The sequence below is a fragment of the Lathyrus oleraceus genome, chromosome 6, assembly GCF_024323335.1.
Source record: "Lathyrus oleraceus cultivar Zhongwan6 chromosome 6, CAAS_Psat_ZW6_1.0, whole genome shotgun sequence".
In the NCBI taxonomy this organism is placed as follows: Eukaryota; Viridiplantae; Streptophyta; class Magnoliopsida; order Fabales; family Fabaceae; genus Lathyrus; species Lathyrus oleraceus.
Genome location: NC_066584.1, coordinates 418,012,234 through 418,038,818, shown reverse-complemented (window position 1 = coordinate 418,038,818; position 26,585 = coordinate 418,012,234). Strand labels below are relative to the sequence as shown.

The 26,585-nt window shown below is 34.3% G+C and overlaps 1 long non-coding RNA gene and 1 pseudogene across 1 annotated transcript; both read right to left on the bottom strand.

Annotated features, from left to right (window-relative positions):
• Positions 1-6,735: 6,735 nt before the first annotated feature.
• Positions 6,736-8,530, bottom strand: LOC127097689 (uncharacterized). The gene is made up of 2 exons (XR_007793137.1): positions 7,887-8,530; positions 6,736-7,226 (listed from the first exon to the last, which is right to left on the bottom strand). It is a non-coding gene; the product is annotated as an uncharacterized LOC127097689 (long non-coding RNA).
• Positions 8,531-20,628: 12,098 nt separating this feature from the next.
• LOC127096006 (uncharacterized) lies at positions 20,629-23,221 on the bottom strand (annotated as a pseudogene).
• Positions 23,222-26,585: the final 3,364 nt, after the last annotated feature.

The window sequence follows — 26,585 nt, the reverse complement described above, 5'->3', positions numbered from 1 at the left end:
AGTGCCATGTGTGAAAATTCCTCATAAATTCAAAGTTCCGAGCTTTGAAAAGTATTAAGGGATCACCTGCCCAAAGACCCACATCCGAGCTTTTTGCAGAAAAATGGCTACTTATTCTGATGACGAGAAACTCTTAATGCACTTTTTCCAGGACAGTCTTAGTGGGGCTTCTCTAGAATGGTATATGCAACTTGAGCGCACGCACGTACGAACCTAGAGGGAACTTGCCGAAGCCTTTCTAAAGCATTATCAGTATAATTCAAACATGGCTCCCAATCGGACTCAACTCCAAAGTCTTGCTCAGAAGCCAGAAGAATCATTCAAAGAATACGCCTAGCGTTGGAGGGATCTAGCCGCTAGGGTTCAACCTCCTCTTCTTGAAAAAGAATTAATAGGTATGTTCATGGACACCCTTCAAGGACCATACCTTGATAGGATGATTGGAAGCGCTACCTCGGGGTTCTCAAACATGGTCATTGCTGGTGAGAGGATCGAAAACTGTTTGAAGATCTGCAAGATACAAGGTATAGTCGCTGCGGCTAATGGAGAAAAGAAATACCATTCTGTATTCCCAAAGAAGAAGGAAGGGGAGACCAATGCTACCATAATAGCCAAAGGGGAAGGGACTTGCCAAATCCCATACTATCTTGTGGCATCGGTAGCACCTAATTTGTATCAGCAGTCAACGTATGTTATCCCAACTAGTCCTCCACCGATGCAGTATCAACAACCCTACGCCCCGCAATGACAAAACCCTCATCAGCAGGGGCACCAGAAATTGAGGAAGCCAGAGAGAAGGATAGACCCGATCCCGATGTCGTACAGTCAACTGCTTGCTCACTTGCTTCGAGACTCCTTGGTGCAATACAGAGAGTTGAGACCTCCCCAACACCTCTCCCTCAAGGATATGATGCCAATGATAGGTGTGAATTCCATTCTGGAATACCTGGGCATATTGTCGAGAACTACAGAGCCTTGAAGCATAAAGTCCAAGACTTGATTGACTCGAAAGCTATATCATTCGTGTCAGCTGTTGTAAATGTAGTGAACAACCCTGCACATGCCAGTACATTTGCAATGCCGTAGTCAGAGCAGTGGTGGATATGAAGAAGTTGTATCTGTGGGACAGTCCCGTCAGCTTCTGGCAGAACCAAGACCCCAAGTTATGGGAGGAATAAGGCTGATCACTTCAGCTATCATTAGTTTGTTCATCATTTTTCATGTGTAATTTTTTTCTTGCTTGTCATTTGTAATATTAACTTGTAATAAACTCGTTTGTTTTTTAATAATAATGACATCTAAATGAATATGCATATTTTTGAAGCAACCCATTCGTGTTCACTCATATTTTCACGAAATTGAAAACACGATATCATTGCACGTACGCTTTTGAATAAGACTCGGCTGCTGATGTAAGGCATTGTTTCAAATCCCAAACACCGGAGTTATAAGGAAGATAATCCCTAGTTAACCCCTTAGAGCTAAGGAGTAAGAGTTTCTTTCTGAACATAAAATCCTCAATTTTAAACCGGAGTAGGGTAGTCATCAACTAATTTGACCGTGCGTTCAAATTCCAAAGAAAAAGAGGAGTGTCCTATCTGAGGATCAACCATATTTTACTCCTTAAGAGAGGTCAGAAACACCAAATTCCTAATGGTTGTCCCTCACCAACAGAGGAACGAGGCAGCCACAATCCTGTCAAACCAAACGAACAGATGTCACATGATTTGTTTCAACAAAAAGAGAAACAAGAAGAAAAAAAATGCCCGCTAAGTTAAAAACTCGAAAACAAGTGACTTAGGCAAAAATTAGGGCAACCCTTGTGGATTGTAAATCCGAACCAATCCAGCAAAAATAGGGAAATGAAAAATGAAACAGAGAGAGGAATCAAAAGAAAATCCTCAACAAGAACAAATTCGTGTGGCTACCAAACCAAACAAAGAAGGGTGACTGCCACACCAAAAACCTCGTTGGTTCACTAATCATTACTTCAAAATCCTTTTTGGAAGATGAGCGTATGTGCCGAACTAGCTGAACGTAGGACTGAAGAACATCACGAAGAGTGGGTGGGTTAGAATAGGTTTCGAGCCATACATCCTTCCTTCTAAAACTGTGAACCATGCCACATTACAACCCTTAAAAGACCTAATTGAAGCAGGGTTTAGTTCGAAAGCATACTATAGTCAGTACAATCGTGTTAAAACTGACTCCTTAACGATTTGCTTATCATTTGTGTTGGTATCGATATGGCATTCTCATTAGTGATTCATTCGCTATATGTCATAATTCTAGTGAACAAAAGTGGATTTCAAAACTAGCATAAACATGACGTTTTCATTATCATCTCCAAAATAAACCTGTTCTACTCGTGGGTAAGCATCGGACATCCAGAAACCTTCCATAATGAACATGAAATGAAGAACTTGATTATTCAAAAGTGTAGAACGCCTAAGAGCTCCGTTGAACATGGGTAAGTCACTTTTCCTGATTATACCAAGGCATAATTTTGAAGACAGACTGCTTCAAGATTCAGTCGATCAGAGGCAGACACATCGAGAAATCTCTACAAGTGTCAGCCGATCAGAGGCAGTTACGTCGAGATTAGATGAATCTCTCTGAAGATCAGTTAGTCAGAGGCACTCCCTCAAAGATCAGTCAGCTGGAGGCAATAGTTTCTTCAAGGCTCATGTTGGGGCAGGCCACCCCAAGAGCGCAAGAAGTCAATCCCTCCGAGATGGTTAATCAGAGGAATGCAGTTCCAAGACACTGGGGCATGTCAAATTTATATGATCCATGACAAGGTCGCTTCATAACTAGTGATTGGGGCAATCCATGCAGATACCCAACAAACTGGGGCAAGACCATCCAAAGAGAGGAAGGTTATCCCCATGCCGCTAAAAGCTTTGCAAATCCAGCCTGGGGCATCAGAAGGTCCATGTCAGATTCTTCCTCCAGCAATATCAAGAAGTCATATGTCGGGAAGTCATGAGACGCAGCCCATACCCTATAAATCAAAAGCTTGCAACCCAAGAAAATATCCCTCAGTACTCATTACACCGTACCCAATATTAGGGCATCCGTAGACCTTCATCACATGAACCTGTCATGCATAATTCATACCATTTCATTCAGGCATATCATCCAACATAGCATGAAGTTCTCTAACAAGAAAGAAGCAAGCCCAAAACTCCCTTGGCACTATTCAACGTCCCATTTCTGTTGGCACCTTTCCATAGTCCAATCCCCATTGGTAAAACCCCCTTAAACCCAGTTCCTATCTGGTAATCCTTATCTCTCAAACCCGAAAAACAAGTTAAGCACTCGTCAGTGTCTATCACTTTTTCAATACCCGTCGGTATTGATATCCCTTCACTCGTCAATGCGTATCACCATTTATCAATACTCGTCTGTATCGATATCCATGTTGATCCCTCTTTTTTCAATACTCATATGTATTGATATCCCACTCGTCTGTGTCGGTTCCTCTTTTTTTGAATACTCATCTGTATTGGTCTCTAACACTCATTTGTGTTAAACGTTTTTCCAATACTCGTCTGTATTGGTCCCAACACTCGTTTGTGTTAAACATTTTTCCAATACTCGTCTGTATTGGTCCCCAACACTCGTTTGTGTTAAATATTTTTCCAATACTCGTCTGTATTGCTCTCCAACACGCGTTTGTGTTAAACATTTTTCCAATACTCATCCGTATTGGTCTCCAACACTCGTTTGTGTTAAACTTTTTCCAATACTCGTCTGTATTGGTCTCCAACACTCGTTTGTGTTAAACTTTTTCCAATACTCGTATGTACTGGTCCCCAACACTCGTTTGTATTTAAAAAATCCAATACTCGTCGGTATTGGTCTCTAACACTCGTTTGTGTTAAACATTTTTCTAATACTCGTCTGTATTGGTCCCTAACACTCTTTTGTGTTAAACATTTTTCTAATACTCGTCTGTATTGTTCTCCAACACTCGTTTGTGTTAAACTTTTTTCCAATACTCGTCCATATTGGTCTCCAACACTCGTTTGTGTTAAACTTTTTCCAATACTCATCTGTATTGGTCTCCAACACTCATTTGTGTTAAACTTTTTTCAATACTCGTCTGTACTGGTCCCCAACACTCATTTGTGTTAAACATTTTTCCAATACTCGTCTGTATTGGTCCCTAACACTCGTTTGTGTTAAACATTTTTCCAATACTCGTCTGTATTGGTCCCTAACACTCGTTTGTGTTAAACATTTTTCCAATACTCGTCTGTATTGCTCCCCAACACTCGTTTGTGTTAAACTTTTTTCAATACTCGTCCGTATTGGTCTCCAACACTCGTTTGTGTTAAACTTTTTCCAATACTCGTATGTATTGGTCTCCAACACTCGTTTGTGTTAAACTTTTTCCAATACTCGTCTGTACTGGTCACCAACACCCGTTTGTGTTAAACTTTGTTCCAATACTCATCTGTATTGGTCTCCAACACCCGTTTGTGTTAAACTTTTTTCCAATACTCGTCTGTATTGGTCTCCAACACTCGTTTGTGTTTAAAAAAAAATCAATACTCGTCTGTATTGGTCTCCAACACTTGTTTGTGTTAATTTGTTTTCAATACTCGTCTGTATTGGTCTCCAACACTCGTTTATGTTAAACTTTTTTCCAATACTCGTCTGTATTGGTTTCCAACACTTGTTTGTGTTAAACTTTTTTCCAATACTCGTCTGTATTGGTCTCCAACACTCGTTTGTGTTAAAAAAAATTCCAATACTCGTCTGTATTGGTCTCCAACACTCGTTTGTGTTAAACATTTTTCCAATACTCATCTGTATTGGTCTCCAACACTCGTTTGTGTTAAACTTTTTTCCAATACTCGTCCGTATTGGTCTCCAACACTCGTTTGTGTTAAACTTTTTTCCAATACTCGTCTGTATTGGTCTCCAACACTCGTTTGTGTTGAACCTTTTTCCAATACTCGTCTGTATTGGTCCCCAACACTCGTTCGTGTTAAACCTTTTTCCGATACTCATCTGTATTGGTCGCCCACGCTCGTTTGTGCTAATTTTTTTCCAATACTCGTCTGTGTTGACACTCAATACTCGTTTGTGCTAATTTTTTTCCAATAATCGTCTGTGTTGACACTCAATAGTCGTTTGTGTTTATCTTTACTTGCAAATTCCCCTACTGTCTTCCCCATTGAAGTCATCTATCTCCATGAAGCCCAGGTCTTTCTTGGCAAATCATTTCCAAAAAACCTCACAATATATCCCCCAGCGAAAAAGCTTATTCCTGGATGCTTGCTAAAGCTTGTTAGTAGAGATAAAAAAAAAAGATCAATCATACATTGCATACATAACATGCATATCCTTACAAAACATCCCTTTGTACAGTCGATCCATATTCCCCACAGACAAGTCAGTTGATCCCTAACAGATAACCATATACATAGCCTATATGCCATTCATTGAACAACTTTCCATTAAAACTCTTACCTTACATCTCACTCATTTCATTCATTCCCTGCGGGCAAATTTCTTGGTTATTCTAGTATTTAATCCTCTCTTACCATGTATGTTTGAAAATCGTTGTTATTCATACATTCAGGCCTGAGAAGATTAAATAGGGGCAGTTGTCATACCCCAAAATTCACCCTCCATTTTTGCTTTTTTACATAATCTCATTCACGTCTCACTCATGCACATCAGTCATTCACGGTTGACACCTGTTAACGAGTATAGTAAATTCAAGGGTTGTGGTTGATAAAATCAGGGATTTGGCTCGAAGATTATGGTTTTCCTCATCACGTGAAGGTGAAACCCTAATTGCTTGGTTCATGTCATTTGAGGACCTCTTGGTTGGTGACCTTGGATTGGATAATTTGTACCTTGTTCTCGTGGTTGGCCTGAAACCCTAATTGGGGAGGCTCCATAATGTGGTTCGCCTTTATTTGTAAACCTTAACTTCTTGACACTCTCACTTGCACGGTGAATCACGTATTTTTGAGACATCTGATCAAGCTTGATCGTGCCTTGATCTATGCAATTTGACACATATCTGGTTGTCTAGGTATACATTTGGTTTTGTGCCCCATTTCACTCATGGGTCTATGCTCGTCCAAAGTCAACCAGTTTATTCCCGACTACATGTTTCATGATTCATCAGCACAGTTACACTTCCATTCATGGGGTCCTGGTCCGTTCTCATTCAAGGTTATTCATTCATGTAGTGATAGTACATAGCATCGTAGTTCGTGTCATCTATTGTCTTAGGGTTTGCATTTCATTTGAACATGACATATTCCACAAGCATAAAGAGTTTTCTTGCAATTTAAGTCATCTTGCAATTTAAGTCATTCGATTTGTTTGACTTACAAGCATTGTCGCATGTCACTAACAGATTCTTTATTGTGCCATAATCTTTTTCCAAATTGATTTTAGTCAAATTGATTTTTGGAGGTTCAAATTAATTTTTGGGGGTTCAATTGGATTTTGAAATTTAAATTGGTTTTAGAAATCATTTCATCATCTTGCATCTTAAGTTAATTCTAGAAGTGTCGATTTAATTTTAGAAATTCAGACCATTTCTTACTATTGGGCCGTGGTGGTGTTATTTGTTAGTTGGCCCGTTAATCATTTTTTGTCATGATTAAAATTCAGCATTAGTGAATGATATTCCTTAAGCCCATTATAAACCAAAGCCCATTTAGCTAACCCAAACCCAAAACTGATTCAAAATCAATGTTCAAACAATTCCAGTATCCATAACCATAATCCACTTCTCCACAAAATCCATTACTATCCAGTTCTCCAATTAATCCAAAACCATATACCATACATCATCAATCCATATCAATACATTCCCAAAACATAATCTCACCCTAATCCTAAGTCAAGCTAACAAGCATCATCATCACATTTGAAAACATATTATAACCATTTCTACCCTACAATAAATAGTGTAAGCTCTAATTAACCTTCAAGTTTTCACCGGCCGGTATAACGAACTTCATCCAACCTCTCATAACCGCCATGACAGAACGTTCCAAAAATAGAGAAACAACCTTCCAACCAAATTGCAATAAACCCTCCAAAACTTTTTAACATAAAATCAGTTGCAAAACCTCCTGGAAACTAACTCTTCATCATCCATCAAAAGGCATAATCGAACCCTCTTCTTTACCCTTAAAGAACCGCATCCGGCACACCACAATAACCTCTAAAAAACTGAACCAAACCTGCAGCAACAAACCACATTCCAATTAACAAATAAGTGAACAAAGCTAGTAACTAAACTAACCTATAACTCCATTTTTAATAGCAACACCTTCAAGTAGTTTTCATATTTTCTTCCTAATTAGAAGATCATGAACGGTTAGAGAATGGTTAGGATTCGGCTCATGACAGTAATTGCAATAACAGCAGGGCATACAAGAGCAACCAATCCAGGAAGTATTGCTAGCAAATCATAAACCAAAGGGAGCCAACCTGCTGCAGAACAGCATTGTCCAGGAGTGGTATACCGGCACAATCTGTAACTCGTTCACTAAATGACCAACAATTCACTTAATGTAATTGAACGTCTCAATGACATACCAAACATGCAAACGAAATTGACAGTAATACATAACATAACAATAGTAGACTAACACTAACATAACTGAAAACTCTGCTATAACAGAACAAATTTCACTGAAAATAAAAATATACTTTAAGCTTAACAGAATTTGTAACTACCTCTAACCAAATCAAATCACACTCTAATAGAAATTAACAACTCCTAACTGAATCATAACCAACTCAAAATATCCTAACAGAATTCACAACTAACCTAACCAATCCCTAACTGAAATTCATAAGAGTAGAAAGAGGAGATTGGGAAAGGTATAAATCCATACCTTCACAGTTCAGAAAGCTCGCTCGTTTTTCTTCCATCTTCTCTTCACCTTCTATCTTTACTCACTTCATCTTTTTCAACCTTCAATCCACATAATACCAATACTCACCCCATCTTCTTCAATCGGATTCTCGTTTTCACTTCCTTCCATCTTCTCCATCCACTATCAATCTTCTTCACTCCCATTTCATTATCCTCTCACTTCACCCTCAACCAGTCTCATTTCCATCTCATCACCATCAACAGAACACCAACTCTTCAACCAAAATCCACTTCAACCCAACTATAAAAGAGGCACCCTAACTGCTTCACTATCGAGGACACTCAACAGAACCAGGGATAAATACCTCAACCACACTCACTCGTCGTCACCCTTCTAACCTACATCCTACGTCACCTTCACCCTCCAACTTCCATCAGAATCGACACCAGAACCCCCCAACCGCATAACAAAATTTCAGTTCTGGTTCGACGAGGATGGGCAGAAAAAGAAAAGAAGAAGCATAACAGTAGGGAAGGCGCAAGAAGTCTCAGCAAGGAAGAAGAAAAACTCACAATTCGAGGGAAATCTTCTTTCTTAATCCTCATTGTTTTGCTACAGCCCCATTCACGCTAATCCCTCATTGTTTTGTTTCTTAATCCTTAACTAATTATGTATCCTTAATTATGTTAATTGATTGTGTTTTTTTTAATTAGCATTGCCCTGATTAACCTTGACAAAAATATTAGGAGTTAACATCTTTTGTCAATTAAGTAGATTAATTCATAGTTAGAATCAATTAGGTAATTAAAATGTGATTAGGTTTAATCAAATTTTAATTAGATTTTGATTCTTGATTTTTCATGGATTAGGATTTGATTTAGGTCAATTAGGTTCAACTAGGAATTGTAGCTTAATTAGATCGATTAGATTTGATCATCTTTTTATCCTCAAATTTGATCTTGATCATGTGATTAAAAGTTAGGTTTCAGATTCAATCTTGTCCTACCTTGTTTTATTGTTAGTTCTTTGTTGCTCTTAGTTGCGTCTTTGTGGATTAGATTAACATGGTTAAATGTAGATTTTTTTCATAATTTGTTATGGTTGATTTTACCATGATTAGATATTAGGTTAAGTTTTGACTATTAGGTTAGTCGATTCATAGATTGTAAAATTGATTGTTTTACCCCTAGATGTAGAAATAGTCTAATTTTTGCATGTTCCCCTAGTTTTAGGACTTATAAAATAATTCCAATAACCCTTTAGGTGGTTGTACATTCAAATTCAACTAATTTTTTCCCATTGATTAAGTTTATCAAAGTACGCTTTGATCGACGAAATCCTGTGGATGTGCTTAACTTCCCAAGCTTGGTCAAGTGATCAAAAAAGCTTTGATCACTTGATAAAGCAAGTCCTTGTGATCAAGATGTCGGATACTGGATCTCCAAGTTCAATCAAGGTTCGAAGATCAAGATCAGGAGTTCAAGCTATCCAAATTAGTACAAGACATGACTACTATTCAAGCACTACAAAGGTCAAAATCAACATTTGTTAATCTTGAGCCAAGTTGTGTGCCATGAGTCTTAAGTAATAGAGAATGAATGAGACTAGGGAATTTCTACCCTCATTCGGAATATCTTTGGGTGCGGGACGAATGACCCGTTTGCTCATCGTATTCACCTTTATTCATAGGCTTTAGCACAATTTGATTCAAGTTAATTAACAAGCCTCTTCACCATTCAAAGACAATCCTTCATCATGAGAAGCTGCGAGGAGATTCAAATTCAACATTCATTGATTATGATGCAAATTGCGCGTCATGAGCCTTAAGTAATAGAAAAGGAATGGGACTGGAGAATTCCTACCCCCATTCTGAATATCTTTGGGTATGGTACGAATGACCCAATGCTCACTGTATTCTCCTTTATTCATAGACTTTAGCGCAATTTAAATCAAATAATTGATAAGTCTCTCTACACAGATTGAAGCACAGACTGAAGATTAAACTTCCACCTTTTAGGGTTTCATTTCTATCCTTTTGTTCTCCCAGTAAAACTAAAACCATTTTGTGAATAAACTCCAAAACAATTAACCCTACAATTAGGATTGTACGACCCGAGCCTTAAGCAATGGAGAAGGAATGGGATTGGAGAATTCCTACCCCCATTTTGTATATCTTTGGGTGCGAGATGAATGACCCAATTGCTCACTGTATTCATCTCCATTCATAGACTTTAGTACGATTCAAATCATGACTCTCATTTCAGAATAAAAGCAAACTCACCTCATTAAACTCAGTTTTGTCATTGGGCTTCATTTTCAGTTTAAAACCTTTTCAGAAAAGGTGTGTAATTTTGTTCTACCGTGAACAACGTTTAAGCCTCCACGTGCGAGCAAACAATGTTTAACTGCTAGAGTGCGATTCGAGTTCATCCATTCTACCGCAAACAGACAGACACTTAAAGCTCTCATGCTCGAGCATACAAGCCAGTCGACAGCAGAACACGAACATTAATACTGTCCACTAAAAACAACTAACGCATTTATCCTAGTTCCACGAACTACAGAGCTTTGATTTCCTCATTGCACGAATGAGGATACGTAGGCACGAGGACCCAAATCCTTGGCAAGCACATTTATCTATTTCTCACCTTTTTCACAATTATCTATTAATCCTCGTTTCCCCCTTTCGCGAGTAATCTTCAGATAATAACACCTATTCTTGCAAAGAACATTCAAAACGGTTCCCATGGAGTACCATGGATGTTTCAGGTGCTAATACCTTCCCCTTGCATAACCGACTCCCTTACCCATTTATCTTTCCCCCGGATTTTATCGATGTTTTCCCTTTCCTTCGAGAATAAATAAAGTTCGATGGTGACTCTGTTGTATCTTTGAGCTTGCGATGCGCTCGGGTATTTTTTGCGTAGCTTCAAGAAGCATCATGCTTGGTGAATATTTGTGATTTATACATGTTTTATGTACTTATTTATCAAGTTGAGAAGTAGGGTGTTACAAGTATTGTGTTCGTATGTATTTCCAAAACTCATCTGATGTATTTTCGAATGTTTCTTTGTCTCTCCAATGTATTCCCGGATGAGTATTGTATTCTGATGTATTTTCAGAACTTATCTGATGTATTTTCAGACATTTCTGTCTTTCCGATGTATTCCCGAATAAGTGTTGTGTTTTGATGTATTTCCATAAGTTATCTGATATATTTCCAGATGTTTCCTTGTCTCTCTTATATACTTCCGAATGAGTATTATGTTCAGATGTATTTCCAGAACTTATCTAATGTATTTCTGGATGTTTCTTTGTCTCTCTTATGTATTATCATATGAGAATTGTGCAATGATGTATTTCTAGAACTTATTCAATGTAATTTCAGATGTTTCTATGTCTCTCCAAAGTATTCTTGGATGAGTATTATACTCTAATGTATTTCCAAAATTTATTCGATGTATTTCTAGATGCTTCTTTGTCTCTATAGTGTATTCCTGAATGAGTATTGTGTTATGATGTATTTCCAGAACTTATATTTTGTATTTCCAAATGTTTCTTTGTCTATCCAATTTACTCCCGAATAAGTATTATGTTCAGATGTATTTCCAGAACTTATCTGATATTTCATAATGTTTCTTTATCTCTCTGATGTATTCCCGAATGAGCATTGTGTTCTAATGTATTTCCTGAACTTATATGATGTATTTCCAGACGTTTCTTTGTCTCTTCGATGTACTCCCAAATGAGTATTATGTTATGATGTATTTCCAGAACTTATCTGATGTATTTCTGGATGTTTCTTTGTCTCTCCGATGAATTCTCGGATGAGTATTATGTTCTGATGTATTTCTAAAACTTATCTGATGTATTTCTGAATGTTTCTTTGTCTCTCTGATGTATTCCCATATGAATATTATGTTTTGATTTATTTCTAAATTTATCTGATGTATTTCCGAATGTTTCTTTGTCTATGCGCTGTATTTCGAAATGAGTATTATGTTATGATGTATTTCTAGAACTTATCCAATGCATTTTTGGATGTTTCTTTGTCTCTTCGGTGTATTCCTGGATGAGTATTGTGTTCTGATGTATTTCTAGAACTTATCTGATGTATTTCCAGATGTTTCTATATCTCTCCGATGTATTCCTGGATGAGTATTATGTTCTGATGTATTTTTAGAACTTATCTGAAGTATTTCTGGATATTTCTTTGTCTCTCCGATGTATTCTCGAATGAATATTGTGTTATGAATTATTTCTAAAACTTATCCGATATATTTTCTGATGTTTTTTTGTCTCTCTGATGCATTCTCGAATGAGTATTGTATTTTGATGTATTTCCAGAACTTATTTGTTATATTTTCATATGTTTCTTTGTGTCTCCGATGTATTCCCAAACGAGTATTATGTTCTGATGTATTTCCAAAACTTATCTGATGTATTTCTGGATGTTTCTTTGTCTCTCCGATGTATCCCGTGATGGGTATTATGTTTTGATATATTTCCAGAAGTTATCCGATATATTTCCAGATGTTTCTTTGTCTTTCCGATGTATTCCCAAATGCATATTATGCTCTGATGTATTTGCAGAACTTATCTGATGTATTTTTGGATGTTTCTTTGTCTCTCTGATGTATTCTCATATGAGTATTGTGTTATGATGTATTTCCCTAACTTATCCGATGTATTTTCATATTTCTTTGTCTCTTAAATGTATTTTCGGGTGAGTATTGTGTTCTGATGTATTTGTGTATGTTTCTTTGTCTCTCCGATGTATTCCCGAATTAGTATTGTGTTCTAATGTATTTCCATAACTTATCTGATGTATTTTTTAATGTTCCTCTATTGTTTTGATATATTTTCGGAATTTGTTTTCTTTTGTTATTCAATGCATTTTTGGATGAGTATTGTGTCCTGATGTATTTCTAGAACATCTCTTTTTCTATCTGATGCATTTCCGGATGAGTATTGTGTTATGATGTATTTTCAGGACGTCTCCTTTTTTATCCAATGTATTTTCGGATGTATCATTTCGTTCTAATGAATTTCCAGAACCAGTTCATTTAGTTCCAATGTATTTCTGAATGTGTCCTTTAGTTTTGATGTATTTCTGGATGTGTCCTTTGTTTCTGATGTATTATATTCAATTTAATTCCTTTTGTCCGTTTTAAAATCAAAATAACTAAAGATAAATAAATGAGAAAAAATAAAACAATTAAGTTGTTATGTTAAAAATAATTTAGTGATATTATTTCATTACCCATTTTTGTCACACAATAAGGCCCAATGGCAGATTTGAAATTTGAGTAAACCTGGAAAACCCTAATGTTACTAGTATAAGAGTTAACTAATGGCCAATGAAGAATGGGGAACACATCAGCCACATCGCTCATTTTAAAAATTCATAAATCAAAAAAATGAAAATGGAATAAAAAAACAAAAGGAGAGGAATACCTTCTTCTTCGTCTGCCTCCCTCATTTTCTTAGTTGCTATTTGTAACATCCCGATTTTTAATTAATATTTTAATTAATTATTGAAATATTTATATACGTGTGTAGTTTGATTAATTATGTTATCTTGGTATTTTAGGGAATATATGGGTATTTTAGTAATTTAATAATTACATGGATTATAGAGTGTGAGAACATAGAAATAAAATAGAATTTTTATTTAACTTAATAGAGATAAATAGATAATTTTAATTGTTTAATAATAAATAGAGTAATTAGAATTTTAGTTTTTTATATAATTAAAATGATAAATAAAATAGGAATTTCAAGAATTTAGATGGAAGTTAGAAATATTGAGAATAAGAAGTAAAGTGATGAGAATTAAGGAAGGTTGGGGCAAAAGTGAAATAATTAAGAGTACAAAATTAGGTTGAGATAAATAGTGAGGTTTGGTGGAGACTAAATTTTCCAGTACGTGAAATTAGAGTATTTGGAGAGAAGAGGCTGACAACGTTTGGAAGAGGGAGAGCTAGGAGGAGATACCATATCCAAAAGCATAAGAGATTATAAAATTCTAAGGTAGGGGAATTGTTTTGCCTATAGGAGAGTATTAGGCAGCCATGATGATGAGGGGTCTTTACCCTCCCATCAACATGATGGATGATTTTAGTACTTTATTCAATTTTTTGTATTTTTCTGTAATATATTTGGTCTAATGGGATTTGGGAAAAACCCCATTGACATCGATCGTAAAATATTTTAGTTTCTGCATGTTTACTGTGTTGGCCAAATGAGGTTTGGGCAAATCTTCATTGACATCGATCAAATAAATGTTTTTTTGTCTGTATATTACTGTGGTGACCAAATGGGATTTGGTATAAATCCCTTATGGTCACCGTAAATGGTTTGTTATTGATGATGATATGTATGTAGATGTAATACGTGTTGGTTGAGTTGTGATGAAATTATTGTTGTTATGAGTAGTTTGTGAAATTCAAATATTTGTGTTTTTGGTCAAATTATACGATTTGTAATTCCTATTATCTTTCTAAAAAGTCTGAACAAAAATATTTTTTGAGAAATAGAAAGTTTTTCAACAAAATCAAAAAATTGAGTTTTAGGGGGGGGGGGAGGGTTGAGTCGCGACGACCGTAGACGCGTCGCGTTGGCGGTGGCCGATGTTTAGTGGGGCGCGTGAGAAAGGTGTGGCACCGTAGGACCGCGTGTCGGTGGTGGAGGCGACGTAAAGCGGGCGGGTCATCAGCGACGACGTAGGGCGGCGGAGGGTCGGCCGTAGGCGGTGGCGATTCGGGATTGACGAAGGCTCTAGGTGGGTCAGGGCGTTTTCGGGCAGTCTCACGTTCAGGGAGTTTTTTGCTGGTTTTTGAGAAATTTTTGACATCACTGACCATTTTGTAACCTTTGAGTCAATTTGGAGTAATTTGAGTTAAACTGTCAACCCTTAGAGTTTGTAGAGTTATCACTTGTGAAGAATCGTCGATAGAGTATTTTTAGCACTTTAGAATACTTTTGGGTACTCTAGAGTCATTTTGAGAGTTAATAGTCGTTATAGAGATATTTTTGAGTTTTTTGAAAACACTATTGAATTATAAATAATATAATAACTTATTGAGATGTTTTTTTAGTGTTTTGGTTGATTTTAGAGTTATTGAATAATAACATATCTTTACTCAATTTGATGATGATGTAATATAATTATTTAATAAATTATATTTTTGAGATGAGTAATCTAGTGGAATTACAGTAAGGCATGTTTGCTGGCAAACTTATGATTCAAGAGTGGAACCTATTTTGATGATGATTTTTATGATTGTTTGAGTCGCACCTGTTTACTATGCATGATCTTACATGCATATATTTTGGAGTTAGGTAGGACTTCGGTCCAATGAGGTCTGATTCAGAGAGGAACCATGAAGGTCTCATGTCCAGATAGGGACACGGTTCAGAGAGGAACCAAAGACATGGGTAATCAGCAACAAACCTCTGACACCAAAAACCCGATACCATATGCATATTGATGAAGGAGTTGGTGAATTAGCATTTGAATTATACATTGGATTGTGATTGTGATTTTGTGAGAATATTATATTTATATGTTCCCTTGTATGTGACATGTGTATGAAACACTATCAGTGCTTGTTTGTTTTCTAACCGCTTGCCAGAAGGAGCAGGATTGAAAAAATTGGAGGAAAAGCTTCTACTTCTCTGAGATGTTTCAGGTAGTTCAATGTGATGATGATTGCAAGAATGTAGGTTTTTGGATGAGACCGTGTTGTTTCCCAAACCTGAAGAGAACAATTTGAGATCCATATTCGTGGTCAAGTTGAGATGTCTTTTAGGGAGGATGATTAGGTGCTCGTGATATTCGCTACCTTGATAGTAGAGGGTTATGTTTGTGGCTAGGGATATGCGTGTGGTGTGTGAATTTTTAGATGTCTTTTCAGACAACATTACTAATCTACCATAATAGGGAGGTTGAGTTTGCCATAGATTTGATACCTTGTACCAGATCCATGTCGATGGCACCATATAAGATGTTTGTGTCAAAATTGGGTAAAATGAAGAGTTAGTTAGAAGACCTGCTTGAAAATAAGTTTGGTAGACCAAATGTATCACATTGGGAAGCTCCAAAGACAATTACTGAGATCCGAAGTTTCTTAGGGTTGATTGGTTACTACTAAAGATTTATCGAAGGTTTTTTGAAGTTAGCTTTACCTTTGACCTAGTTGACTCGAAAGGGTCAATCTTTCATGTGGGATATCCAGTGTGAAGAAAATTTCAGAGAACTAAAGAAGTTGACAACAACACCAGTTTTAATATTACCAGACCAAACATAACCTTTTGTTGGTATTGCGATGCATCTAAGGTGGGTTTAGGTGGAGTACTTATGCAGAATACATGTGGTAGCTTATACTTCGCGACAACTGAAGTTTCATGAGAGAGAATACCCTACCCATGATTTAGAGTTGGAAACTGTAGTATTTATGTTGAAGATATGAAGACACTATTTTTATGGATCTAGGTTCGAAGTATTCAGTGATCATAAGAGTTTGAGATATTTGTTTGATTAGAAAGAGCTAAATATGAGATATAAGAGATGGTTGGAGATTTTGAAGGACTATGACTTTGGTTTGAATTACCATCTTGATGAAGGCAATGTTGTAGCATATGCTTTGAGTAAGAAGTCCTTGCACATATCAACATTGACGGCTAGAGAGTTGGATTTCATCTGCAACTCAGATACTTGAGCTTAGTGTGCGAGGTGACTACTAATAGTGTGAGGTTGGGTATGCTGAAGCTTACTAGTGGTTTTCTTAATAAGATAAGAGAGGGTCAGAAATTGGATGTAGCCCTGGTTGATCGTCTATCATCGATTAACCAAAGAGAAGATGAAGACTTTTGAGTTGATGGGAATGGGATCTTAAAGTTTTGGAGTAGGGTTTGTGTATCTAATGTGCCAGAACTTAAGAAGATGATTTTGGAGGAGAGTCACCAAAGCAGTTTGAGTATTCATTCTAGGGCTACTAAAATGTACCAAGATCTCAAGAAGATGTTTTGATGGTCAAGGATGAAGAGAGATATTGTGCAGTTTGTTTATGCAGGTCTGACTTGACAGAAGTCGAAGATTGAGCATCAAAAGCTGTATGGACTGATGCAACTGTTAGATACTTCTGAATAGAAGTGGGGCAATATCTCGATGGATTTTGTGACTAGTTTTCCGAATACTTCTAGGGGGAGTGATGCAATTTGGGTGATTGTAGATAGACTGACAAAATTAGCGCATTTCATCCCGATTAAAATTAGTTTTTCAATGCAGAAGCTATATATATATATATATAATATATATATATATATATATATATATATATGTGTGTGTGTTGTGTGTGTGTGTGTGTGTGTGTGTGTGTGTGTGTGTGTGTGTGTGTGTATGTGTGTGTGCGTGCGTACGTGAATGCGTGCGTGCGCGTGTGTGTGTGTGAAGCTGCATGGTATTCCATCGAGTATTGTTTTTGATAGAGACCAGAGATTCACGTCCTAGTTTTGGGAGAGTTTGCAGGAGGTTTTGGATACTAGACTGAGGTTGAGTTTTGCCTATCACACGCAGACATATGGCCAGACTAAGAGGATTATCCAGTGTCTGGAGGACTTATTGAGGCTTGTGTCTTAGAGCAAGGAGTTGTTCGGGACAATTATTTGCCATTGATCCAATTTACATACAATAACAAACTATCATTCTAGTGTTGGAATGAATCCATTTGAGGACTTGTATGGTAGGAGGTATAAGACTCATATGTGTTGGTATGAGTCTGGAGAAAGTGTTGTACTTGAACCAGAGATTGTACAACAAACTACTGAGAAGGTGAATATGATCTAAGAGAAGATGGAGGCATCATAGAGTAAGCAAAAGAGTTACCATGATAAGCGGAGGAAGGCTCTTGAGTTCTGAGAAGGTGATCATGTATTTCTAAGAGTCACTCATGTGACTGGTGTTAGATGTGCGCTGAAGTCTAAGAAGATTACTTCTCGTTTCTTTGGTCCGTATCATATTACCCAACGAGTTGATTTTGTTGCCTACAGAGCGGCCTTGCCGCCATCTCTTTCGAATATGCATGATGTTCTTCATGTATCCCAACTTAGGAAGTATATTCCTGATCCATCTCATATAATCCAAATGGATGGTGTGCAAGTGAGGGATAACCTAACTGTCGAGGCATCACCTATGAGGAATGAGGATCGAGAAGTGAAGCAACTCAAAGGTAAAGAGATTGCTCTGGTGAAGGTTGTTTGGGGACGATCTGCTGGAGGGAGCATGACGTGGGAGATGGAGAGTTGGATGAAGGAATCTTATCTGGATATGTTTTCACCAGGTAATTTTCGAGGGCGAAAATATTTCTAAGTGGGGGAGAGTTGTAACAATCGATTTTTTAATTAATATTTTATTTAATTATTGGAGTATTTATATATGTGTGTTGTTTGATTAATTGTGTTATCTTGATATTTTAGAGAATTTATAAGTATTTTAGTAATTTAATAATTATTGGGATTGTAGAATTTGATAGCTGAGAAATCAAATATGATTTTTATTTAAATTACTAGAGATGAATAGATAATTTTAATTATTTAATAATAATTTAAGAAATTAAAATTTTAATTATTTTATCTAATTAAAGTAATAAAGAAAATAGGAATTTCAAGAGTTTAGGTGGAAATTATTTTTTTTGAGAATAAGAAGTAAAATGATGAGGATTAAGGAAGGTTGGGGTCAAAGTGAAATAATTAAGAGTACAAAATTAGATTGAGATAAATAGTGAGGTTTGGTGGAGGCTAGATTTTTCAGGAAGTGAAATTAGAACATTCAAATAGAAAAGACAGTTAAAGGTTTGGAAGAGGGAGAGATAGGAGGAAACACCATACCTAAAAATTTAAGAAATTATGCAATTCTAAGGAAAGTGTTGTTTTATCTATGGATGATTATTAGACTGTCAGGATGGTGGCTGATCCTTACCTTTCAACGTCATGAAAGATTTTAATATTTTCTTCAATTTCCTATATTTTTATATTTTTATGTAAATTTATGAAATTTTATTTGATCAGGATTTATTATAATAAATTTTGAACTCTATAATTATCTGCGTTGCACATCTTTAAAAATAAACCTCTTATCGGAGTATTCTAGATAATATATGAGCAGAGTCAACCTTGTACAAACTCTACTTATGGTCTAATAACAATTGAACCAACTTCTTAATATTAGATTTTAATTTAATTCATTTTTAGTTTGTAAGATAAGAGATTTAATTCTATTTAATCATTTTTAAGTCTTTATCTTTAGCCATTGTGGTATTTGAGATTTTTTCAATACATCATTTCATGTCCATACTTTTTTAAATTTGATGCATATATATATATATATATATATATATATATATATATATATATATATATATATATATATATATATATATTATATATATATTATATATATATATATATAAACGATTGACGGTTCATGGTTCGTTCGATAAACTCTAATAATATATTAAAGTTTAATTTAACTCATTCATACAAAATTGATTTGTAAAATAAGGAGTATCATCTCTAATCAATATAGAATTTGAGATTCAGAGATTTTTACAATACTAAAAAAAAATTAAAACAGAAACATAATTAATTAGGTAAACGTACGTACCTAAATGATTTCATGTATAACAAACTCTTGTCTTATGGCTTTACATTAAGATATCTTATGATTTCATATTGCAATTATTCTATGTTTATTAGACCTATTTAATTGACCGGAGCACTAGAATTTAAATCATGTCTGGCGGAAATAATATACTACTATCATAGTTTATTTATTTTACGGATGAATTCAAATTACAAAGGTCTTTTACTTTTGAGAAAGGAATAATCCTGAAAATTTAAATGTTGTAGGCAAATTATATATATTATATATATATATATATATTAATATATATATATATATATATATATATATATATATATATAGAGAGAGAGAGAGAGAGAGAGAGAGGAGAGAGAGAGAGAGAGAGAGAGAGAGAGAGAGAGGAGAGAGAGAGAGAGAGAGAGAGAGAGAGAGAGAGAGAGAGAGAGAGAGAGAGAGGAGAGAGAGAGAGAAGAGAGAGAGAGAGAGAGAGAGAGAGAGAGAGAAGAGAGAGAGAGAGAGAGAGGAGAGAGAGGAGAGGAGAGAGAGAGAGAGAGATATTAATTATTATGCACTGTCAGTGTAAAAAATTTACACTGTCGATTCTTAAAATAAATATCAAACGTATTTCAATATCTAACATCTAGGATTAACTGATGGTGTAAAATCATTCTATACTGTCAGTGTATTTCAATTATTTATATATATATATATATATATATATATATTATATAATATATATTATATATATATATATAATATATATATATATATAACATGTAGTAATAGCATCCGCACTCGCAATTTTTTTAGGAATATAGTAAATAATTAACATTTGATGTGGTGTGGTATGTCTTGAGTAATGTATAATAATGATCATTATGTCACAGTTTGGCATAATGGTTAGATTTCAGCTATCAGATGTTAATTTTATTTGTTCATAATATCTTATTTTGTTCCACTACAGGGCCGGCCCAATCAATCTGGAGGCCCTATTTTAATTTAATAAATAGGCCTAAATCTAAAATATATATATAATTTAATAATAAAAAAATACACTAAAAATTCAAAGTATTGTTTAAACTAATAATATCTTTTTATACAATATAAAGTTTCTAACTACTTAAAAAGAGCCTTCCTCCTAACACTTTTTGAAGCAAATTCATCAACCAAATCCTCATATTTTACTGTCTCCAAAAGATCATTTTCAACTGCTATCAACGCCAATCCGTTAAGTCTTTCTTGTGACATGGTAGACCGCAAGTAAGTCTTTAACAACTTTAATTTTGAAAAGCTTCTTTCTGCAGAAGCAACTGTCACAGGAATAGTCAACAAAATTCTATATGCAATAACTGTATTAGGAAAACAATCCAAGCTTTTGAAAATAATAATATATCAGTAGGTCTTATGATTTCTTCAGGCAACATTTGTCTTAGTAACTTTAATTCCTCAAAAATTCATTCCCGTCAATGTCAGATTGCTCATTATGTTTCAGTACTCGTTCAAAGTTACTACAAAAAGACTTCAAAGTTGCATCATCCAATGATTGTAACTTGTGAGAAGTAAACAAGAAACCAAAAATACTTTCATACTCTTGGTATTGCTCAAATCTCTTATTAAGAGAAACAACAGCTTGATCAACAAGGTAAAGAAAATAATTAACCCTGAAAGATTCCTCTTCAGATAGCTCGACTGCTGGTGTATTCAAATTCTCATCAAACTGTCTTTTTCTTTTAATTATACGCCTTTGAGGAAATATTGGAGCGATATTCAATTCAACCGCAATTTCCTTAGCATTAACCAATGCCTTATGAAAACCTGTTTCTCTATATCCTTCAAAAAATGAAATCAACTCCTTTATTTTTTCCATAGCAACATCAATAAGCATATCCTTTTCCTGTAAAAGCTTGCTAACAAAATTAATTGCAGATAATATTTCAAACCAAATAATTATAGCCATCAAAAATTCAAAATCACCAAGCTCATTAGTTGCTAAGGATTTAGCTTCATTTTGTATCTTAGGATCGAGATCATGTTCTGACACTTCAAGTAAAGCTTCTGTAAAATCTGACATTTGAGTTCTTATAGCTTTGACACTTTCAACACGACTTTCCCAACGAGTGGATGATAATGATTTTGGAGTCAACCCTTTTACATTATCTTTCAAAATTTGCCATCTCTTTGTTGAATTAGCAAAAATTGTGTAAATGCGTTGAACAACTCCAAAAAAATTCCTAGCTTTATTACAAGAGTTAGCCATATCACACAATGTCAAATTAAGACTATGACAACCACAAGGAGTATAAAAAGCTCTTGGATTTATGTCTAAAAATCGCTTTTGTACACCTTGATGTTTTCCTTTCATATTTGACCCATTATCATAACCTTGTCCTCTTACATCAAATAGGTCGAGACCAAGTTCTTTCAATTCATTTTGTAAAACATCAAAAAGCCCTTGACCAGTTGTATCATTCACATTCAAAAATCCTAAAAATGATTCCTCAATGCTAATAGAAGTTGAAGAAACATCCACATATATTATTATCAAAGACATTTGCTCTCGGTGACTAACATCCGGAGTACAATCAAGTATTACTGAGAAATACTTTGCTTGTTTGATTTTTCTAATGATTTCAATTTTAATTGCAGAACCAAGTAATGAAATCAACTCATTTTGTATTTTATGTCCAAGATAATGAGTGTGAACTTTTTGAGTTGTAACACGTCTAACATGTTCTTGGATAATTGGGTCAAATTCAGCTAACATTTCAATCAAACCCAAAAAGTTGCCATTGCTATCTTCGTACAACTTTTCCTTAGAACCACGAAATGCCAAATTATGTTTAGCAAGAAATTTCACTATTGAAATAACTCTTTTTAAAACATTTTTCCAGTGATCCTTTTCTTTCTCAATTAATCTTTGAGTCGTTTTATCAATAGTTTGAAATTTCTGCAACCTTTGACGATACTCATACCAAGTAGTCATATTCTTAACATGTTCCATGCCTAACTCGTGCTCTTTAATTCTTGCACCAACATGTGACCAATCACTATAACCCTCATTTGCTAATTGTCCCCTACCAATCCCATTTTTTAAAACTTTACAACAGAAACAAAATACTCTATCAAGCTCTTTTGAATAAACAAGCCAATCTCTATCACACTTCTCTCCATTTGCTAAAGCTCTAGTATACAAATTAGTCGTAAAGCGTCGATTCCAATTATCTCTAGGACCCCTCACAATAGAATTATCCCGTTTAGGCCCTTTCATAACTAATAAATCAATCATTTTAGGTTGAAGACGATCCCAATTTCTTGGATCAAATATATCGTAATCAACATCATCATCATCATCATCATCATCATTAACTTCCTCAAGATTATCATCATCATTATTAACTTCATCATCGATAGGTACACTATCAGCATTATCATTTTCAATAGGCACACTATCAACATTATCATTTTCAATGGGCACACTATCAAGAATTTCAACATTAGTATTATCAACATAATGACTTTCATTTGGAACTTGTGGTTCTTTTATCAAAAATTTATCAAGAGCTCCTGCTTGAGATTGAATTAACTCTTCAATTTTTTTCCTTTTCTTACGTTTATCATTTCCACATTCATACTTTCTATTCTTAGGAGGCATAATAGGAGGCATAGTAAAAAAAAACCTGGAATATCTCACAATGTCTTGTGTCCGCCAATGATCAACTCTGCAATATTTACTAGCAATCGATCTATTTGTAGCCTCGTTGTTAATTAAGTTCCTACAATAAATTATTAATTAGTGCAAGCAAAAATAGTACCAGAAAAAAAAAACATGTTTGTAATCATCATAAAATGGGATTATTAATAATACTTTAATTATATTATCACTATTTTTACTAACACTACTATGAAATATACAGAAAATAAAATGCTCCAAAATTAATTATTTTAATTTTATCTTACTGTTGTTGATATTTTCTATTACAATTAATTCTAAATTTTAGATTCTATCATAAACTATTGTCTATTGAGATAATTGAATGAGTCACACACATAGAAATGACATACTCTTGACACAACAATATAAAAAGCACTTCTTTGACAGCTTGCAATCTTTCTATCACACTTCTTTGACAACTTGCAACCTTTCTACTTTTCAATTAGTTTTTAATATGAACTAATCAAAACTCAAAAGTATAAAGTAATAAAAAATACAAAATAATCTCATAACTCATTATTCTACTTATACCATTTATTTGACAGCTACTACTCGGCACTCACTATTCTCTATTCATTTCTCCATCTCTATTCTTTTCTTCTTTCTTCTTTGAAACCTAACTTAACCCATTTCTTCTTATCTTTTTACAGTAAAATTAACTCAACCAATTTTAGAATTTTAGGAGAAAAAAAACACAATAGAGCCATGGGAGAAAGAATCATAAACCAAGAAACACATACAAGTTTCTATCTATGTATGTTCTTTCTTTATTTTATATTTTTTTCTTTCAAAACATGAAGATAAACTACTTTGATTTGAACAAACTTACCGATTAAACTGCACTGCCGTCGTCTCACACTCTCACCGTCGCCGTTTTGTTTTTTTCTTTCTAATATTGTTTTGTTTTTGGTTTATTATGTGATGTATATAAACAACTTTGTTTTGGGTTTCTTTAATGCCGACGTTTCATTTTCCTTGGCGTCTTTTCGGTTTTAGGTTGCGTTTGGAATGAGGAAAAATAATATATATTTTAAATTTTTTCATATTAATTAGATTTAAAAAAAAAAAAATAGGCCCCCAAAATTTTGGGGCCCAGTTCCATAGAGCCTGTTGCGCCTGTGAAAGGCCGGCCCTGTTCCACTATAATATCATATACTATGCTCGAGAAAAAAATTTGTTTTTCAAATTTATTTAATACTTAATATATATGATTTATATTTTATTTAAATATATTATTTCTTTAATAAATCTAAAAATTAAACTTTTTTTTCTTATAATTAGGACTACAGGAAGTAGTCAGTTATTCTACTTCAAAATATTAAAATTGAAAAATGAACAAAAAGTTTTTTTCCTCACATTTGCTACAAAATTGCTATTAAACTTCATATGCCTGACAATGAGGACTTTATTTAATTTGAAATTTTGAAAAAGATAGTTATATTTTCTAAAATATCAGCATGTCAGTGTTTGTTAGATGATGATTCTAATTTAAATAATTCTTCAAATTTCAAACTCATTTAATAGTGGAAAGTTTCTCCAAAAATTCAAATTTTTTGTTGAAATATTATCCCAAAAACACTCCCTACTTATATTAAATTGAAGCATCATGGTATAACATATTTAGATTTTTATCCGCATTATATTCAAATACTTGAGATCATTATAAATATTCTTATAAATCGTGATACGGTTAAGAATTTGTTGAATAAATTTATTATAATAAATGGTGTAAATTTGAATATTTTCTTTAATTTTTGATTATTAGAGTAGATGGATTTTAATCATCATTTAGACTACTTTCTTTAATATTGTTTCGGGCCGCCCACAAAATTTAAAGAGACAAATGTCCAATAATAATGTAAGACAATATTTGGAGTATAATAGGTGAATTTTTTTCTTCCGCCGAATAGATAATTCCTCCCGCAAGCGCTCTCCCAACCGCTTAAATTAATTTGATGGTTGATCGCATCTCCCGTCTCACCACATACGTTTTATTATCGACCACTTCTCTTATTCAAAGGGAAAACACGTTATTTCCCATGCATTATAAATTATTTCTCATTCAAACACCACTTTTCAAATCCACGTTGACTTGAACGTCATAGTATCAATCATATAGTTAAGTTCCTCTCTTCACCGCATCATAAGCTCTGAACCACCCGGAACAAATTCTAAATTCATATTTTCTGATCAAATCTAATTCCAGCATGAAATAAGTATCGTGATAAATTTGTCATGACAATATAAAAACCAATTCTCTCATCTAACTTTTATTTTGTTCCCACTTTCTCTATCATAAAAAAAACAATTAAAGTCACCAAAGTCGTGAAATCTCAAAGCCTCTTATATCATTTCCATATTTGTAATGTTGATTTGAACCGTTAAAGTTACCAAAGTCGTGAAATCTCAAAGCCTCTTATGCTATTTCCATATTTGTAATGTTGATTTATTATGTCAGATTTATTCATAACTTTATGATTTATATCTATATAGGAATCAAGAACTAAACTCTAAATAAATCTCTCTAAGTCAGATATGCGATCAACTCATATCCCTTATGCCCATACCCGAATACAATTATAAAAATGAAAGCGAAAATATATCTGAGTTTGCCATTGGAAATAGTTGAAAGTTACCAAGTATGTGATCTTCCAATTGTAGAGTTTCTTATGACTCCTTGAATCTCCTCTGATGGGGATGAAGAGAGAATTTTTCTGATGAGCCGTATTTTCAATCACTCTACAAATGAAGACCATAACCCCTATAAATAATTTTAGGGTTATTTCTTAGTTTTCAATATTCTAATTTGGTCCTTCATCAAATTAGATATGAACTTATGGTATCTACACAATAATATCATATTTCATGACATTCATGCTTGTAGCCACATACTTAATATTAATTAGACCACTATAGTTTTGCCTAATTAAATAATGACCCTAACACATGCAATATTATATTTGTGACCTAAAAATTCTAACAATCACCCACTGATCACATATGTAACTTTACACATGTGTTAGACTTTATGAGCTCAAAATTTACCATTATATTCTTTAAGCATATCCAAAGTATCTCGTTCATTAGTCATGTCAATATATAGAATCAAAATGATTTTCATTATATCAATCATAACTAAACCCTTTAATGATCACTAATAGTGACACAACTAAATGACATAGATCTATCATGAAATGTGCATCATAAAAATCATATGAAGTTGGTCTGTATATGTCGATTTTCAACTGATCCTACTTTACTTTAGTGAGATCATTCAATAATTTGATTGTATAAAATATATACTGCTGAATATCAAATTTTATTAATTGAAAAATATCTAAAATCATAGTATGCATACATA